Here is an 18,192-nt window from a genome sequence, read left to right as displayed (position 1 = left end):
GAATAGCACATACCACAGCCTTTGATATACCAGTCATGGTGTACTGGCTGGAACAAGAAATAGCCCAATGGGCCCACCGACGGGGATGATCCCGAACCAACCACGCATCAAGCAAGTGCTTTACCACTGGTTTACATCCCATCCCCTCATTAAACATCAAATGATGGCATCCGATATAGCTCTTCATTCCTCTCTCAGTGATTGTATGATTCAGTGCCATTTGATTTCTTTTTATTTAAGGAGTTGGACAGCATCAGATTATCCCATAGATCCCATAGATGTTCTATGCGTGACATATCAGGTGAATGGGCTGGCCATGGCAAAACATTGAATATTGTTTGGGACAAATAACTGTTACACAACATGTGCTGGATGAGGTCTTGCATTATCCTGCTGAAACAAGATCCCTGGGTGGTGCTGCAAGAACGATAACAGAACAGGGTGTAAAACCTGGTTGATATAACACTATGTGATAAGATTTCTTTCAGTGACAACTAGATCTGTCCTCTGTTGGCCACTGATCCCACTCCAATCCATAAAAGTGCCACCACCAAACGGTACTGTCTCCTGAACACAACACGGAGGCATTCCAATTCCTGCACGTTGGTAGATACGTTTTTCCTGTGGCTCTGAACACCATGAACCTTCTTTCATCAGAAAAGAACTCAGGTTGGAAGTTCCATCATTGCCAGTATTGAACTTGGTGTGTCCAGTTTAGAAGCAGACGTTGATGTTGCCTCATCCACATCATTATGGTGAAAGGTTGATAGGCCCTAATACCATGCTGTTTATAGTCGGTCACATACTGTGTGATGACTGATGGCGGTTGTCCAAGCACAGTCACTGTAGATGACGTCACTGTGAAAAATCTATTAAGATATGGAGATGGCAGTCCCCATTGACTGTTGTGATGCAGGACCTTTCACAGCATGGTCTGTCTGTAGTTCTGCCATTCTTCCTGTAATGCTGGATCAATCTGGTGATAGTGTTTTTTTGTACAATTCATAATTCTTGCGACATGGGCATAACCTGCTCCCAACTGCACCATACCAATTGCTCTCTTTTTCTTTGGCTGTTAGCCCTGCCTTGTTCTTGGCTAATTTTCTGTTCACTGATACAGTGTTGGGAATCAGCTGGAATTCCATCACTGATCATTGGTTATAATCGGTTTGCATCAGTTGATCAACTTTTGATTACACAAATGGTTAGAAGTTTATGAACATAACAAGGATTTAAATTTTTACATGAGTAAATATGATTCATGAGCTCAATTTACATGTCTTTGTGTAACATCACCCAAATGCAGCAATGTGCGATTATTTCTAATTGGTCAAATATGTCAAATGATCATACTTGGACCTATCTAACCTTCCATGAATGTATATTGTGAATATTTCAAAATTTAAATTAAATCTTTTTGGTATACAATCTTTTGATCATTTTTTTAATCCTTTGATCATCAGTCTGTATTGTACAAATACATGTATATGATACCGTCCTGCTTTCTTGGTAGGAGTAGCCTTTGTGGTGGCAGCAGGTTCTCTCCCCCCCCCCCCCCCCCCCCCCCGTCTTCTCTCTCTCTTTTTCTGTCTGTCTCTGCTCTCTCTCTCTCTCTCTCTCTCTCTCTCTCTCTCTCTCTCTCCCTCCCTCCCTCTCTCTCTCTCTCTCTCTCTCTCTCTCTCTCTCTCTCTCTCTCTCTCTCTCTCTCTCTCTCTCTCTCTCTCTCTCTCTCTCTCTCTCTCTCTCTCTCTCCCTCTCTTTCCCTCCCTCCCTCTCTCTTTTCTGTCTTTCTCTCTCACTCTCACTCTCTCTCTCTCGCTTTTTCTTTCTGTCTGTCTTTCTCTCTCTCTCCTCTCTGTCCCTCTCTAATTCTCTCATTCTCTCTCTTTCACTCTCTCTTTCTCTCTCTCTTTCTCTCGCTCTCTCTCCCTCTTTGTCTCTCCCTCTCTCTCTCACTGTTTCTTTTTGTTTGTGTATGTCTTTGTCTATGTCTTTCCCCCTCTTAGTGTTCACTTCTTTCAAATGATTTCTGCCACATGCAGCTATTTATATTTTACATGACATGCAATGGGTTGTGGATCAAATTCCTTTCTTCCATTTTCCAATTCAACAATGTGGAGCTCAGTAGTAGATGACTAACTCATCAGAGGTACGATCAGCCATGGGACTGATCATTTTATGTGGACCTATTTAAATTTTTCCCACTCAAACCAGTGTCCCATGACTGGTATATATCAAAGGCCATGACATACGCTGTTTTGCATGTATATAAGAGAAAGTGCAAATAAAAGCCTTGCTGTAATTACTTAGGATATGCTTATGTGATGGAAGTTTGTTTTCTTTCAATTTCAAACACTGTTGATCAAACATTGAAATAATCACGTCCAAAACAAAACATAGCCATCATTTAAAACTGTTAAGGTGTCGTTAGATAAATATCCCTTACATTCCATCCTGTTAACTTGCTGTACCTTCAGGATGAAGTGTTTTGGGGCCTTTAAAACGAGAATCTTGCAGTAGGGCTGTTGGTGGGGTGGGGGTCAGGGACATGTCTGGCTTCTGTTTCTGATATATCATTGATGCTGGTATTTCGTTTTCAAAATTAACATCCGATTGACTATCATGTTGAAAAGAAAATCATGACAAAAAAAAAATGAGGACAAGTGTTGGGGTGGGTTTTTTTCCCTAAATATGTTTTTAATAAAAAAATAAAGAAAAAACCCCAAAAACATTTCTTAATACAGTGAAACCCCTCTAAACTGGACACCATAGGGACCAAAAAAATATTTCTGGTTTTAAGAGGGATCCAGTTTAGAGAGGTTACATTCTGTACTAGTTTTTAAAAAGGGACTGTAAAACATCCGGTTTTGAGGAAATTCCGGTTTACAGAAGGTCCAGTCGTGAGAGGTTTCAATGATATAATGGTTGAATTTATTTTATGTCTGGAAAATGTAAGTTGGGTTATTATTTCAGTAATGTGAGTGAGGTTTTTGGTTCGGGTTTTGGTGATGTAATTACTGGAATTTTCTAAAAGCAATTAATGATGGTGGTTAAATGTAGACGCTGAGTTCTTTTTGGGAAGATGTTACCGTACTTATAACCTAGTAGCTGTCATACATTAAAGAATCATTTCTTTCTTTTTATTCAGTTATAATCTGTTAAAAAAAAAGGACGGGACGTAGCCCAGTGGTACAGTGCTCGCTCGATACGTGGTCAGTGTGGGATCGATCCCCGTCATTGGGCCCATTGGGCTATTTCTTGTTCAAGCCTGTACACCATGACTGGTATATCAAAGGCTGTGGTATGTACCACCCTGTCTGTGGGATGGTGCATATAAAAGATCCCTTGCTGCTAATCGAAAAGAGTATCCCATGAAGTGGCGACAGTGGGTTTCCTCTCTCAATATCTGTGTGGTCTGACGCAATATAACCGTAAATAAAATGTGTTGAGTGTGTCATTAAATAAAACATTTCTTTCTTTCTTTCTGTTAAAAAAGTGTTTGAATGCAAGCTGCTGCTGGTAGGCCTAATCAATATCTAATGAAACATTATTTTGTTAAGAAATTTCATATTAGCTGTACCCAAAGCCTATTAAGTAAACCAGCTCTGTTATTGATATCAAAATAAATTGGGTTATTCATTATGAAAATGTTCATGGACTACTGATATTTTGCGAACAAAGACAGTTGTTTAAGGTGAATGATAAAATACGGTTGACATGCGTGGTTAGTGGTCCATGTCCCTGTGAACGCCTTGTGATTAATTACTACCCCACTGTGAAATATAATAAGACATCAATATCCTTCCGTCAAGCCACAAATTGTTGGGCGCTATTTTTAGCAGTTTTTCCTTCACTTCAAAAGGATACACAATGGATGGTGTATGTATTTTGTTAGTTTAGGTTTAAAAAATTTATTTCTTATATTTATAACATTTCTTTAGCTTGTCTGTCTATCTGTCTATCTGTCTATGTGTATATATTTATGACTTCTTTTACATCATTCTTTTTAATGACCATAAAACTGTAATCATTAGTATAGGTATGTATCTTTTATTTGAAAAGTCATAATACATGTATCTTGGACACACACACACTAGAGGTAGCAGAGTAACCAAAACTGAACTGGGAATGATTTTACTTTAGTTAATTGGAGAAATTTGGGGTGGGTTTTTTTTAATTATTGAAAGCAATTTGTTCAATTTGTTCCCTTTCTTTGTTTTTTTCATTTGGACTTTAAAATATAGCAATTAAATGTTTTAAATCCATTCTCTCTACCTCCTCCCTCTTTTGATCTCTCTCTCTCTCTCTCACTCTCACTCTCTCTCTCTCTAACTCTAACTCTAACTCTAACTCTAACTCTAACTCTAACTCTAACTCTAACTCTCTCTCTCTCTTTCTCTCTCTGTCTCTTTCTCGTAAAAGTACTTGGACTTTTTCCAGTCTTCAACTTGTTTTTTTATTTACTTAAGATTTATTTTCATGCTTATATGTTATATCCAGTTAACGTTCAAGCATGTTCTCCTGGGCACACACCTTAGTTATCTGGGCATTCTGCTCAGGACAGGGGTTAATAATCAGAGATTAGTGAGAGAGAGAAGCTGATCTTATACCTCCCAAGGGAGTGATTAAAATGGAGCCAGTACTAAGATATGTAACTTAAAAAATAGAGATTAATCATAAAGACTTGGGGCAGGACGTAGCTCAGTGGTACAATGCTCGTCTGATGCGATACCGATCTAGGATCGATTCCCGTCAGTGGGCCCATTGGGCTATTTCCTGTCTGTGGGATGGTGCATATAAAAAAAGTTGCTAATTGAAAAGAGTAGCCTATGAAGTGGCGACAGCAAGTTTCCTCTCTCAATATATGTTTGGTTCTTAACCATATGTCTGACGCCATATAACCATAAATAAAATGTGTTAAGTGTGTTGTTAAATAAAACATTTCCTTCCTTCCATAAAGACTTAGCTATAATACATTGTGTTTGATAAATGTGCAGGTATTTTGTTCCAATTGCTATTACATAGATATGTGATCTGTTTAGGAACCCATGACAAATTCCTTTTATGGATTACTGTATACATGAATTTATAACAGTTTATAATCTAGTGAGCAAACATATCTATTTGCTTAATGCTTTCATTTTTGAAATATCAATATCAGCCATATTAGACTAATTCTTTAAGCTAATTGTGTACAGCTTGACGCTTATTATCTACATATTTATACATTGTTTTTAAACAGTAACCATGGAATACATAGCTGCTCCAAAATATTTAATTCTAGACTGATATAGGTAGGTTTGTGAACTTTCAAAGAGTGATATACCCTTTTTAACTATACATTTCTTTCTTGAATTTTTTAAAAATAGCAGAAATCTATGTTCATTAAAAACAGACCTTGATGTGAAAACAACTGAGGGATTGAGTGATCATTTGTTGTTTTAACTTAAGATTATGGGTATCCATTTAAGATATTACCATTTTGATACCATTATAAATTCACATCTAAACAGCTGAACACTACTCTCCTTGAATTAGTCTTAGGGGAGTGATGGGGAGCAGGAATGATAGCTCCCCTTAAATGGTGAGGTCACTAAAAACAAAAAGGAAATACAGTGAAACCCCTCTAAACTGGACACCCTCTAGAATAAGTAAAATGTCCAGTTTAAAGAGGTATTCGCTTTAGAGAGGTTAAGTTCTGTACTGATTAACAAAAAAACAGACCATGAAAAATGTCCGGTTATGTGGGGAATTCCGGTTTACAGATGGTCCGGTTTTGAGAGGTTTTACTGTATTAATGATAAGAACATTTGGAAATATTTGGGGGGAAAAATGAAATTGTATTTATATTGAAATGTATATTTTTGTATGTACGGTATGTGCTTTTTGAAATGATTTCCATTCCATTACTATTACAAGTGACTAGCACCAGTCTATTGGTCCTGTGTCTGTTGCCTAAGCCACATTATTAGATGAGCAAATAATGGTTATTTACTGTGGTTTAATAATCTTTGTGATTTAGTGCCATGATAACTGGCAAGTGATGCCATTTGAATACTGTTAGTTATCATGGGCTGTGTATAGAATATGTTATATGCCTGTTCGTTGCATTTGAAAGTTTGAGCTGTGAGTTAATGGACACATTAAGAGCATGTATTTTCAGCTTTATTTGCCATCAGTAAGCCATCACATGCTGTTACCTTGCTCAACACGTTCAGCTGTTACCTATGAAATCTTATACACACCTTGTTATACAAATTCAGATTTTGATAAAAAGGTGAGTATATATATATAGATATATATATATATTTTTTTTTTTGTATATATATATATAAGATGTCTAAATCATATTGTCTTACAAAAATTGGTATTATAAACTAATTTTGAGTATAAAAGGGTTTAAGCTGTGTTTTTTGACAAATTCTAAAAGAAACTTGTTATGGAAGTTAAATTTTACAAATCTATTTCACAATATACATGTACTTTTCAATGAACTAATTGAGAATAAGCTTATTAAATGGGCTATTATCAGGGCTCGAATTTAATGCTGGCCTTGCAGCAAATTGCTGCAGTGCCCTATAGTCATATGCTGCAATGCCCTGAAAATTAAACAGATCTTATGGCCAAACTGGTCTTGCCTTATTTTGCATGTTAATATCTGGTCATCAGACACAAATGTGATTCTTGAAAGTTTTATTAAAAAAACATGAAACTTCACACTTATTTGTTTTGAATGGGTGCTGTTGTGTTTTATTACCGTAATACACTTGTTGAAGTTTGCCTTGTTGGCCTGTCTTTTGGCTGTATATGCTTTAAAACAATTCTCAACCTGTAGGAACACTCTGTAGAGCTACAATATCAAACAGCTGTTTGAGATTATTATAACAAACCGGTATTATAGAATACATGTATGTACAGTACTTTATATTTTGAACCTTAACAATATTAAAGTACTATTGTCTATGACATGAACATACTTGCTTACCTGTGGTTGAATAGACTTGTTTGTGGAATATACCAACTGAAAAGCTGTTACCAATAATACTAACAAAGATTTTGGGTGTATAGACACAATGGAAATCTCTTGGTTTTGAATGGTTTGAGTTTACATGTACATTCCTATCACTGTGGAGTGGGATGTGGTTGAGTGGTAGAGTGCTCGCCTGTGTTGTGATACGTCGTTCATTTGTCTTCCACAGGGAGGAATTTAGTTCAGTCAATTAAGCGCTTGTTTCAACCAGTGCACCACGACTGCTAATGGAGAAATGTAGCGGGATTCCTCCGATGACTAAGAGTCAAAATTACCAAATGTCAGACATCCAATAATCGATGATTAATTAATCAATGTGCTCTTGTGGTGTCATTAAACAAAACCAACTTTTTTTGTCCTCTGTGGACTTGGGCTTTTTACCATACCAACCAGTGTCGCATGACTAATACATCAACAGCTGTGGTATGTAATATGCTATCCATGAAAAACGTTCATATAAAAGATCACTTGCTGCTTTATCAAGATGACTTTTATGATAGAAGTGGCCCATGACAGGATTTACACCCAAGACAGGCATGTGTTATAATAGCTTGCAATGAATGTGCATATTAAATTACTTCCAATTATCCAGATGAATAGACTACATTCAGCTGTGGGTTTCGGCCTCTCTCTCTCTCTCTTCCTCTCAAAAGAGTATTCAAACAGATGTATAACTATAATATGTTAGACACGAAATAGTCGTTTGAAAATGTGCAAGAGATGACACTAAACAAATACTGCTTGCCTTTTCAGTCACTGTATTTTGTTATTTCAGGTGTACCTATGTCTTTTTGTGGATACTTCAACCACACAATTAAGTCTTTACCCTGAAAAAAACTTGGGTGTTTTGTTGTTGTTGTTAAAAAAGCATGTCTGTTCTGCATTCCAAGAAGTTCAGACACAAACAAACTTGGCCATTCTATTGATATTTGTTTTATTGTATCGTATTTGATTAGATATTTTCTGAGATATTTAACTATTTTATACCAAAAATCGAGCTATTTTCATTATTAATCACTGGTGTAGGAAGTGGGGGGGGGGTGGGGGGGGGGGGGGGGGGGGGGGGGGGGGGGGGGGGGGGGGGGGTGGGGGTGGGGGGGGGGGGGGGGGGGGGGGGGGGGGGGGGGGGGGGGGGGGGGGGGGGGGTGGGGGGGGGGGGGGGGGGGGGGGGGGTGGGGGGGCGGGGGGGGGGGGGGGGGAGGGGGGGGGGGGGGGGGGGGGGGGGGGGGGGGTGGGGGGGGGGGGGGGAGGGGGTGGGTCTTTTTGGGGGGGGGGGGGGGGGGGGGGGGGGGGGGGGGGGTGGGGGGGGGGGGGGGGGGGGGGGGGGGTGGGGGTGGGGGGGGGGGGGGGGGGGGGGGGGGGGTAGGGGGGGGGGGGGGGGGGGGGGGGGGGGGGGGGGTGCCCGGGGGGGGGGGGGGGGGGGGGGGGGGGGGGGGAGGGGGGGGGGGGGGGGGGGGGGGGGGGGGGGGGGGGGTATGAAGGTGAGGGGGGGGTGGGGGGGGGGGGCAAGGGGCAAGGCGCATGTGCCCCCACCAGGTTGTGGGAGCAGCAATGTTTTTTTTATATATTTATACATGTTAATATTGTTAAAACATTGTGTGACTGTGAAGCATTACAAGAATCTGGTACCTGTATTGATTATCATGTTCAATGTGAAAGTGATATTGTTGTCAAGGTGTCTGTAATGTATACATGTACATGTATGTACATTTAAAGTAACCACAGAACAAGACGTTTTTATGGCCTGTTGTATGGTGTATGTGTCATGTGGGTTGAGAATAAAGTGCGAAAAATGCACCTGTTACTCACTTCATGTGACAGGTCATCAAAGGGGTTCTGTCAAAGTAGCATAATGATGGCTTCCTGCCAAAAGTATTTGTTATTTTTTTATTCTGAAATATAAAGATTATACTTTCAACTATATTGCCTTAAAAAATGACAACCAAATAATTTCATTTACTATACAGTAAAACCTGTCTAAACTGGACACTGATCAAACTGGAATCCTGTCAAGACTGGCCAAGTTTCATGGTTTCGAATTTTCTAGCTTCTACAACGCGATCCTCTAAACACTGGATTCTGTCTAAATCGGATAAATTTTAGGTCCCAAGCATGATTCAGTTTAGGCAGATTTCACTGTATTTGTTATTTCCATTAAAAAAATCTAGAGGCTGACGAAGATGTTAGATGTATGATGTCACAGTCTTGCATGTATTCTTATTTGGCACACAAAGTCTACTCCTACATCTTTGCAGTCATTTCTGGGACAGGGGCGAGACATAGCTCTGTGATACAGCGCTCGCCTGATGCACGATCGATCTAGGATCGATTCCTATCGGTGGGCCCATTGGGCTATTTCTTGTTACAGCCAGTGCTCCACAACTGGTGTAACAAAGTCTGTGGTATGTACTATCCTGTCTGTGGGATGGTGCATGTAAAAGATCCCTTGTTGCTAATCAAAAGTAGCTCATGAAGTGGCGACAGCGGGTTTCCTGTCTCAATATCTGTGTGGTCCTTAATCATATGTCCGACACCATATAACCTTAAATAAAATGTGTTGAGTGCATCGTTAAATAAAATATTTCATTCATTCATTCATTCCTGGGACAGTGCAAGAAGAAAAAGTGTTTTGGAGGGTGGGGCGAGGCTTTCCTGTCTGTGGGATAGTGCATATAAAAGATCCCTTGCTACTAATGGAAACATTTGGTAGGTTTCCTCTCTATAAGACTATATGTCAAAATTACCAAATCTATGACAAATCTATGATTATATGGTATTAGACATATGGTTAAAGATAATTTGAGAGAAAACCCACTACAGCCACTCCATGGGCTACTCTTTTCAATTAATTAGCAGCAAGGGATCTTTTATATGCATTATCCTACTGACAGAATACTACATACCATGACCTTTATTATACCAGTTGTGGAGCACTTGCTGGAATGAAAATAGCCCAATGGACCCACCGACTGGAATCAGTCTGCCCTGTTGTATCTTCAGAATTTCCATGTGTAGAAACCAAACAAATCAGAATTTATATTCTGTAATTATGTAATGCCATATTATGATTAAATGATGGCAATTTTTTATTTTTTTTTAAATGAACATACATGTATACATTTATGACATTCTTGCACTGTCCCACCGATTTGAAAGTACATATATGAGAAGAACACTGAAAACACCATATATTCTCTGCCATGAAAAAAAAGAGGAATTTTTCCTGTGTAATTTCTGTTTTGAGTCAAGCATTTTAATATTCATGAGTTAATTATGCAAATAGTATTTATAGAATTGATTAATTTGTAATAATTTAGGGCATATATTGCAAATAAGCAGTTTAATTTGGCATTGCCTGCTATGATAATGAGCCTTTAATGTTTTAAGTAGTCTGGTTAACCTTTGTAACTCATGCAGTCTGCTGACTAATGCAATATAATTCTGACATTACTATTAACAGCTTTAGGCGTACATGCATTCAATGTTTGAGGACTTTGTACTTTGTAGCTATGTATGGTGACCATCTGTTTATAAAGTCAAATATATATACATTTGTTTTGTGCACCTGTAGGCTCATTCCAAGAAAACTCATCCTGGGATGCAAAAATTAAAATTCATCTTATAAATTCAAACAGTGCTTTTTTAATATTTTGTATATGTATATTTATGTTAAATAACAAACAAATCATAAACAGTGAGATAATTTTGTGTGTGTCGCTATTTGAAAATACAACATCTGCAAACAAAACAAAACACCAAAAAATAGGTAAGTTTGTTCTTTGCTTAAAAAGTTGTTTTATAATACCAAAATGAATCAGTATATAGTCATTTGAAAGGCAGCTGGGTGTCTTAAGATTTACCACCTCTTTCTTTTCTCTTCATATAAAAGGTTCATTTGAAAAACAACACAGAAGTAACACCATTTTGCATGTAACACACGTAACACAGCACCAAGAGGTTTTCATAATTAGTAAAATATTGAATCATTTAAAATTTGTTTTCAGGTTAAAAGTTAGAATACGAATATGAAACAAATTTGACCATTTTAGGTTTGCAAAAGCTGCAAGTTATTATACAATGCAGCCTTTATTGAGTGTAACACACGTAACATTATGTGTGTTACATGGGGTAGGGGATGAATGTTTTACCCAACAAACATGTCTTTAAGTAATAAATTGTACAAGACCATCTAAATACAGTCAATGTGAACTCTGCTACTGTCTGTATAAAATGTACTGAAGTATTTATTTATATATTGATGTACTGGTTTTACACTTAACATTAGAATATTTAGAGTTGGGAATTTGGTTATGGAATTAAAAATAATATCTTGACTTGTCTTAGCTTCCAAGCATGCCAACAGGAACTGGAGGATCAATTTTGCAAAGAGCATACATGGGCAGGAATTAATGGCACATGTAACTACTGGTATTGGCCACTTCCATTTACCCTTTTGTAATTGATGCATTGACTAACGTGAGAACCCCCCAACCCCCTCTAGGAATCTGGCCTTTTGTATGGAACAAAGCACCAGGACTCACACTTGCTAATTTTCATGCAAAGTTGCTACAACATTTAGTCTTTGGCAAATCAAATGCTCTTTAAATTTGTCACTTTTGAATAATTTTCAAATAAACTCTCAACATATATATCTGAAAATTGGCTAAAACTAAACTTCTTCCAGTGTGAGCCCTGCAACATCTATATTTAATTACCAATCACTACAGAGAAATAGTGTTTTATCAAAAGGAACACAGATTCATCAAGATATTCTATAATGTGGCAGTTCAACATCCATATATGATATATTGATCTCTTCCTTTAAATTCTTACAAGTGTCTTTTCCGTAACCCCCCTCCATCCTCAGGGTTTCTACCAGAGGGTAAAACGGGTATGATGCCATGCATACCCAAATGTTTTGGCAACTTTTTGACAAAATTAATTACTTTTATCATTACTGTATGCTTTTCTTAACCCTGACCCTAAACATAACCCATTTTCTTTCTGGGTGAGGCCCCCATACCCCATTGACAGTGGTTGCATTCAACTTCATAGTGCCATACCCAAACATTTATTTCTGGCAGAAACACTGCCCCTATCCTACCAGCAACTAATTTTTCAATATGCATGTAAGTAGCAGCTCTATAAATATATCTTCTTTAGTGTCTTCCTAAACAATGTAATTTATCTCTAATATAATGATCAGATTACTATTAAAAATGTAAAACATAACATTTTGTGCAAAGGCTGCAATAGCCAATGAAATTTACCAGTTTTCTTCTTATTTTGACAAGTCTGATGTAAGATTTTGTTAAAGGAGGTTCAGAACGCATTGACTGGAATATTAGTACTAAAAGTATGAGTGAGCATAAACAGGCAGTATTATTTGAGTGATATTTGTCACTGAAAAAAGGTGGGTGGTGTTAACCCCCTCTAAATCCACCCCTGAGAACAGAATACTTAACTTTTCTGCTAAAAACATATCAACAGTCACTAAAAGCAAAATGAAGTAAAACAAATACAATTTGTTTGTGATGTTCAGTTTCTCAAATTAGACGTGTAACACACGTAACAAATTTATGTAACACACGTAACACTACATTTTTATGATTTGAAAAACAAATGTCTGAGTAGTGAGACTATTCTTTTCTGATAAATGTTAACTTACAGTTTGGTGATTAAAAGCAACATAATTTTTTTTATTATCACTTGTAAACTCACAGAACTTTGGCAACTTTCAAATCTGATAGAAAAATATCTGTCATGCGAATGTAACACACGTAACGCAATCAAATCTATAAGCCATTACAAATATGTTTGAAATTTAGCCAGTGAATCTTGTTTTATTTTGTGAAGTACTAAAGTAGGATTATTACTAATCAGTAGGTTATAACAGGAGCCCTTTCATAAATTTCTAATTTACACTAATGTTCACCCAAAATTAATCTCAAATGTAACACACGTAATGTGGAATGAGTTGTAACTGCATTTATTTTGCCTCTATATAACAACCGCCTGCAGATAATGGACATGTTTCTTTTTAATTCATTTTAAATAATTTTTTGTATCCAAGCAGAGAGAGAGAGAGAGAGAGAGAGAGAGAGAGAGAGAGAGAGAGAGAGAGAGAGAGAGAGTGAGAGTGTGAGTGTCAGAAGGAGAGAGAGAGAGAGAGAGATAGTGAGAGTGTGAGTGTCAGAAGGAGAGAGAGAGAATCAGAGAGAGATAGTCTGAAAGAGAAAGAGTGTGACAGAGACATAGAGAGAGAGTGAGAGAGAGAGAGAGAGAGAGAGAGAGAGAGAGAGAGAGAGAGAGAGAGAGAGAGAGAGAGAGAGAGAGTGTGAGAGAGAGAGAGAGTGAGTGTGGGGTCAGCAAAGTGATTTTGGAGCCTCTCCATTGAGTCTGTAAAGCTTATTCTGAATAGGAACCTAGTATTATCCAGCTTTAAACCCAGTAATAGCCATGTCACGGTCAAGAGATTTAACGTGCACATTCTGAACTAGCCGTTGTAGTGTATGCCTGTCATGGACACAAGTGTTGACTGCCAACTCTTCCATCCAGCATAGGTTGGCCATGTCCTGTCGTTGACCTTTATATATAATGAGCATCTGTTTATACAGAGGGCAACTCATATATTATAAACATCAATATAAGTGAATAATTGTGCATATATTTAACCTCAGTATAATGGACACCTGCTGGTAATGATCCTGTTTTGTGGGTGTTTCTTGGGAAATTATTATTTTTTAATCATCCACTTGATGGAGTATCGAACTGTATGCTACTTAAAGGCGGTCAGTATATATAGTGTATGGAAGAACCTTAAAATCAAGGTGACCTTTTAAGACATGTGACTGACTGATACAACTGGTACTGTTAAAAGTTTGCTTTGTTTATTGACACCACAAGAGCACATTGGTTAAATAAATCATTGGCTTTTGGAGGTCAAATATTTAGTAATTCTGATATATAGTTTTCAGAGGAAACCTACATTTTTTCCATTAGCTGCAAGTGATCTTTTATCACAGGCTTTGATATACCAGTTATGGAACACTGGTTGGGATGGGGGGGGGGGGGGGAATGGAAAAAGAAAGAAAGAAATGTTTTATTTAACGACGCACTCAACACATTTTATTCACGGTTATATGGTGTCAGACATATGGTTAAGGACCACACAGATTTTGAGAGGAAACCCGCTGTCGCCACTACATGGGCTACTCTTCCGATTAGCAGCAAGGGATCTTTTATTTGCGCTTCCCACAGGCAGGATAGCACAAACCATGGCCTTTGTTGAACCAGTTATGGATCACTGGTCGGTGCAAGTGGTTTACGCCCACCCATTGCGCCTTGCGGAGCACTCACTCAGGGTTTGAAGTCGGTATCTGGATTAAAAATCCCATGCCTCGACTGGGATCCGAACCCAGTACCTACCAGCCTGTAGACCGATGGCCTACCACGATGCCACCGAGGCTGGTGGGGGGGAAATGTGTCCACCAAGGGGGTTCAGTTCTACAAACCCTAACAGTTCTGCAAGCACTATGAAACTTGACACAGCTTGATCGCACCTCTACCTGGTAAAGATTCTTTATACTGGTAGAGGTGAGACGCAGCCCATTGTTAAAGCACTCATTTGATGTGCAGTTAGTTTGGGATCGATCCCCGTTAGTGGGCCCATTGGGCTATTTCTTGCTCCCTGCCAGTGCAACACGACTGGTACACCAAAGGCTGTGGTATGTGCTATCCTGTCTATGGGAGGGTGCATATAAAAGATCCCTTGCTGCTAATCAAAAAGAGTAGCCCATAAAATGGCAACAGTGGGTTTCCTCCCTCAATATCTGTGTGGTCCTTAACCATATGTCTGACGCCATATAACCGTAAATAAAATGTGTTGAGTGCATTGTTAAATAAAACCATTTCCTTCCTTATACTGGTACTTCTGTTATTTTATACATATACACCTGTGTTTGATACCCAGTGCCTGTGTCGGTGTAAACACCGGGTTAGTATTCATTCATTTCATATGTATGGTTTCCAGAACCACTGACCTTTGTGAACATAATGTTCATAGTAGCATGGGCAGATGAAAGGGGGGTAGGCGTTGGGGGTGGTCAAAACCCCTCCTGCTTCACGAAAATTATGTTTCTTTCAATGGATTTTCCATAGGAGCATGACACGAACCGCCTATAAAAGTTTGCTTGCCAGTCTCTATAACATCCCCCCCACCCTGCACAATTTCCTGTACATATGCCTGGTTATAATAATAAAACATAGGGCTGCAATCTGTACAAGCACTGAGAATGAAAAATGGAAGGAATGTTCTATTCAGTGACAAGTTTAACACATTTTAATTATGGTTAAGCAGTGTTCGAAATAAGCACTTGTCCGTTTGTTCCGACAAGTGAAAAATCTATTCAAGCAAAATGTGCCTCGGCGGTTGTCCAGTGGACAAGTAAAAAATTTCAGTGCAGTTTGACAATTTCATTTTGAGCAATCACATACATCATCTTGGTACTTAACAAACAAAGAAAGAAATGTTTTATTTAACGACGCACTCAACACATTTTATTTACGGTTATATGGCGTCAGACATATGGTTACGGACCACACAGATTTGAGAGGAAACCCGCTGTCACCACTACATGGGCTACTCTTTCCGATTAGCAGCAAGGGATCTTTTATTTGTGGTTCCCACAGGCAGGATAGCACAAACCATGGCCTTTGTTGAACCATTTATGGATCACTGGTCGGTGCAAGTGGTTTACACCTACCCATTGAGCCTTGCGGAGCACTCACTCAGGGTTTGGAGTCGGTATCTGGATTAAAAATCCCATGCCTCGACTGGGATCCGAACCCAGTACCTACCAGCCTGTAGACCGATGGCCTAACCATGATGCCACCGAGGCCAGTAAACACCTTGGTACTTAAATAAAACGATCTGTTTATTTGGACATGTGAAAATATTGGCAGACAAATAGATTTCTACATGTATTTGTCTGGTGGACTAGTAACATTTTATGCTTATTTCTGTCACTGTTAAGGACCACACAAATAATGAGAGAGGAAACCCGTTGCCGCCACTCAGTAGGCTACACTTTCGGATGACCAGTAAGGGATCTTTTATGTGCAGCATCCCAGACAGGATAGTACATACCATGGCCTTTGTTACACCAGTTGGCCAACCAACATGGATCAAACCTAGATCAATCACAAATCAAGCGAGCCTACTGAGAATGATGAAAATGTGTGAATATTTATTGTCATCAGATTTGTCCATTTTATTATTATTTTAGGTCCTCCCACCCCCACCCCATTTGCTTACATTATTCATTCTTTCTTGTGGTGTGACTGTGACTCTGTTAAAAAAAATAGCATCAGGTGGTTTTTGTTTCATCTTCTGACAGTTTGATAATGTAACAGTTAAAGTTGTAAAAGTAAATGTAAAAGTTATTAACACAAATAGCCAACAAAGACAGTAAAATGTTATGTGTCTCTTCACCTGCTTTTCTACATGAATGTAATGCAGTTAACAGATACCCTGCTGCTAAACATGTACTATAAAATATAATATAAAAAAATCTGAGGTGTATGCATCTTTATTGCTTTTGTTTAAACCAGCGTGAAGATATATAGTGCTAAAAACAACATCCGCGCACATACAATTCCTATACAATATACCGTACAAATCAAATATTAATTAAATATTGAGATGGGAAATGGCACTGGTTGACATGAGGGGGAAAAAAAACCCCATGATATAAACCACTGTGTATATGATATGTGCCATCCTGCTAGTGGAGAAGTGCCATCCTGCTAGTGGAGAAGTGCATCTAAAAGAATCCCTTGCTGCTAATTTTGGAGTATAGTCACCACTGGCAGTAGTGAGTTTCTTCTCTCAACCAAGTATCACAGTTATCACCATAGACACATAATAGCCTTTGTTTGGGTTTTCTGCCGGCACAGATTTACCGGTAGGCAGGGCCCCAAGGAGCCCATATCACACCTATTTTTGGGGTTTTCTGCCATCACAGATTTACCGGTAGGCAGGGCCCCCAAGGAGCCCATATCACACCTATTTTGGGGTTTTCTGCCGGCACAGATTTACCGGTAGGCAGGGCCCAAAGGAGCCCATATCACACCTATTTTTGGGGTTTTCTGCCGGCACAGATTTACCGGTAGGCAGGGCCCCAAGGAGCCCATATCACACCTATTTTTGGGGTTTTCTGCCGGCACAGATTTACCGGTAGGCAGGGCCCCAAGGAGCCCATATCACACCTATTTTTGGGGTTTTCTGCCGGTACAGATTTACCGGTAGGCAGGGCCCCAAGGAGCCCATATCACACCTATTTTTGGGGTTTTCTGCCGGCACAGATTTACCGGTAGGCAGGGCCCCAAGGAGCCCATATCACACCTATTTTTGGGGTTTTCTGCCGGCACAGATTTACCGGTAGGCAGGGCCCCAAGGAGCCCATATCACACCTATTTTTGGGGTTTTCTGCCGGTACAGATTTACCGGTAGGCAGGGCCCCAAGGAGCCCATATCACACCTATTTTGGGGTTTTCTGCCGGCACAGATTTACCGGTAGGCAGGGCCCCAAGGAGCCCATATCACACCTATTTTTGGTCAAGTCATTATTTTCCCTTTGTAGAGGTCAGAGAGGCAGGATGTAGCCCAGTGGTAAAGCACTCGCCTGATGCATGGTCAGTCTGTTGGTCAATTTCTTGTTCCAGCCAGTGCATCACAACTGCCCTATCTAAGCCCATGGTATGTGCTATTCTGTCTGTCGGATGGTGCTACTAATGGAAAAATATAGCAGGTTTCCTCTTTAAGACTATATGTCAAAATGACCAAATGTTTGACATCCGATAGCCATTAATAAATCAGTGTGGTTCTAGTGGTGGTGTTAAACAAAACATTTAATTTTTTTGAAAGAGATGTCTTGTTAATCAGCCCCCCCCCCCAACCCGCCCCCCCCCCCAAAAAAAAACAACAACAACAAGATAAACAAATGTGCGTGTGCAGGGTGGGTGGGTGGGTTTCCGGGATCACCCCACTGCCAAAAGCATATTTAAATTTTTTTAATATATTTTCCGGGGGAGCAGGATTCAACCCCTCACCCTAGAACTTTCACTCACCATTCTAGACACCCCCTGCAGAAATGTCTGTA

The 18,192-nt window shown here is 39.3% G+C and overlaps 1 protein-coding gene across 2 annotated transcripts in view; it reads left to right on the top strand.

Moving 5' to 3' along the window:
- Positions 1-18,192, top strand: part of LOC121374078 (BTB/POZ domain-containing protein 17-like) — a 39,740-nt gene that overhangs the window by 4,417 nt on the left and 17,131 nt on the right. Inside the window, exon 1 of one of the 2 annotated variants that reach the window (XM_041500992.1) lies at positions 9,970-10,796. The exons of the other annotated variant lie outside the window; for it this stretch is intronic. The gene's annotated coding sequence lies outside the window, so the exon portion shown is untranslated. Of the gene's footprint in view, positions 1-9,969; positions 10,797-18,192 lie in introns of those variants that run through there. 2 annotated transcript variants of the gene reach the window in all.

This window comes from Gigantopelta aegis, chromosome 6 (assembly GCF_016097555.1).
Source record: "Gigantopelta aegis isolate Gae_Host chromosome 6, Gae_host_genome, whole genome shotgun sequence".
Classification (NCBI taxonomy): Eukaryota; Metazoa; Mollusca; class Gastropoda; order Neomphalida; family Peltospiridae; genus Gigantopelta; species Gigantopelta aegis.
The sequence above is the reverse complement of the archived record's forward strand: the minus strand, read 5'-3'. Positions and strand labels throughout refer to the sequence as shown.